Source organism: Cynara cardunculus (genome assembly GCF_001531365.2).
Source record: "Cynara cardunculus var. scolymus isolate 2C chromosome LG 11, CcrdV1, whole genome shotgun sequence".
NCBI classification, from domain to species: domain Eukaryota; kingdom Viridiplantae; phylum Streptophyta; class Magnoliopsida; order Asterales; family Asteraceae; genus Cynara; species Cynara cardunculus.
Window position 1 is genome coordinate 3,159,005 of NC_037538.1, and position 2,835 is coordinate 3,161,839.

Here is a 2,835-nt window from a genome sequence, read left to right on the forward strand (position 1 = left end):
TTTATAATATGTTCACAAGTTATACCAGATTTCTTTGATTGGTAATGTATTCATAATGTGTTCACAAACTACAATAATATTTTAAAGATTTGTTCATAATATGTTCACCTTGTGTATACATATAACTATGTGCATATATGTTACAGAGAGGAGAAAAAAAGTTTTTTAATATTAAATTTAATTTTTTAACTAATTTTTGTGGTGTAAATGGATCTCATTTCTGAAAATACAACCAACATACAACTATGTTTTTTTTATTAATCTAGATATTCAACTTGTTATGCGAGCCGACTAATCCCAGGACGACTACTTTGCTTTGCAGATAGACCGAAATTACTGCATTTGAACCTTCATGACCACAAGAGGATTTTTATTCCTCATTGGATTTGAACCTGAGACCTCAAGGTACTTTTGACATTCGGATTCAAGCTCAAACCAATCAGACACCACCCTTGTGGTTCAACTATGTTAAATATAATAACAAATGGTTTTAAGATAAAACATATGCTCATTGATTGTTATATGATGTTTCAAATTAAAGGCTATTCATAATAAGTAGGTTTACCCAAATTGCTTAAACCACTTTGTGGAAAAGATTGTTATTTAATTTAGGGGATGTTTATTAAACGTTTATCCGGTATGTGTTTATCGGGCAATTTTCCTCACCAGACGAACATGACAAGACCCAAGAATCTTACCTGGTAAGAACGATGATAAAAATAGAGAGTCTTACCTGGTAAGAGAGGCTGACGAATCTTACTCGGGTAAGCGCTTACCAGATATATTGTTGCATACAATATCATATTAATATACTATAATCTTACCCAAAAAAATAAATTATAGTGTTGGCTTCTAACGCTAAGCACTTTCTGGGTAAATATTTAGGTAAACAGTCCCTTATTTTATCTCTTATTTTTTTTTTACTTTACACTGTTATCTTATTAACATACATAATTATATATTAATTAATTAAAATATATTTAGAAAATACCAATTTTTAATTTATTGATCTAACCCTATATTTATATATCTATTGATGTCAATTCATCAATGAATCACTATAATTCACTATGAAATTTTGTCTATACATTGATGTCAATTCATTAATGAATAATTTATATCATACCAAAAGTTCTTAAATACAACATTTTTAACTTCAAAAGTTTTTGTTGGGTAATGATGGATTTCTTGATCAGCTTACGTGCACCGACTAATCCTCTCAGTAATTAATCACGAACGGCTTAGTTAGAATCATCACAGATAAACATTCATGACGACAAGATTTTGGGCATATAACACCTGGATTCGAACCCCAGATATAAACTAAACAAGTTTAGTTTCATGATGTGGACACGGAATCTAACTCATTTGAATAAAATTTTAATTTCTAGAATGAACTAAAATCATGACCATTCCAATAATAGAGGTTTTATGTTTTTAAAGTGAGCTTAGAGGTCAACACCTTACTTCATAAGATGTATACAATCTTTCTTACCTATATTTGTTATTATATATATATATATACATACACACACACACACACATATATATATATATATATATATTGTTATAATATTATAACATAAAATTGATTCTCACAATAATACCATATATTATATATTAATTTTAAAGCGGCATACTGATCTTCGCCTTTTTTATGTCTTGGACATTTAAGTTTTAACGAACAAACTAAATCAAGATCAGCTAGAAACGGGTGTTTGCATACGTTTGTACATCCAGTAATACTAATTTTAACAATATTTTTCTTTATATTAATATCCGACTTCTAAACGTACAATTTACTTTTTATTCAAAAAAGATAAGATATAAATACAACAGTAGATCTCTTCAGCAATAAATATACACGATATATATATACACGATATATATATATATATATATATATATATATATATATATATAATTGATGTGAAAATTGATTGTCCGAGTCAAAGTCAATGCTCGACTTATCAACAATTATTTTCTGAATTATTGAGATGAAAATGAGGTGGGTATTTCTTTTAATTGTACAAAAAATATTTTTTTTTAGTTTAATTGAAATTTTGAATGAGAGCGTTTTCATGTGGTCCCATGTCAATTAGTCTCTAATGTTGTATACATACTAAAATAATTTATAACAAAGATTCATATACGTTTTTAATTCATTAAATCTTGTTTGATGATATTAAATCACTATATTTTAAAAGCTAAAACTGAAAATTGGAAGCTAAATTTCTATTTAATAATGATCAAAATATTTGAATATATATGAATCTGAAGAATATTTAAAAAGTAACTTGTATAATTTAATATATTCATGAAAATGTGAATATACATGCCACATATAGAGAGATAGACAAGAACTTTACTTTATAAACCACGTTATTTGTATAAATTATACAAACTTCATTCAATCAGTCATAAATTTTCATTTTATTCATTTTTTTTGTAATTATGAGAGGTTGATTATATATTTTTATTGTGGAGAGTGTTAATCATGGATATTATCATCTTTATTATATTAATTTTAAAGARATATATGAAACAGTTTCATTAAAATTTCATAACCATATATGAAACAATTTTATAACCATATATAAAACAATTTCTTTAAAAAATATTATATGAAACAATTTCATAATTTTTTTTCATAAGATTAAACAATGAAATCGACGGATGATGGTGGTTTGCACAGTTTGTACTTGATATGAGTGGTTTGCATTTGATCGCTATCCCTCCCCCTCTCTCTCTATATATATATATATATTAGCCAAATGCTTTATAAGATAGTATAGATATATATATATATATATATATATATATATATATATAGGG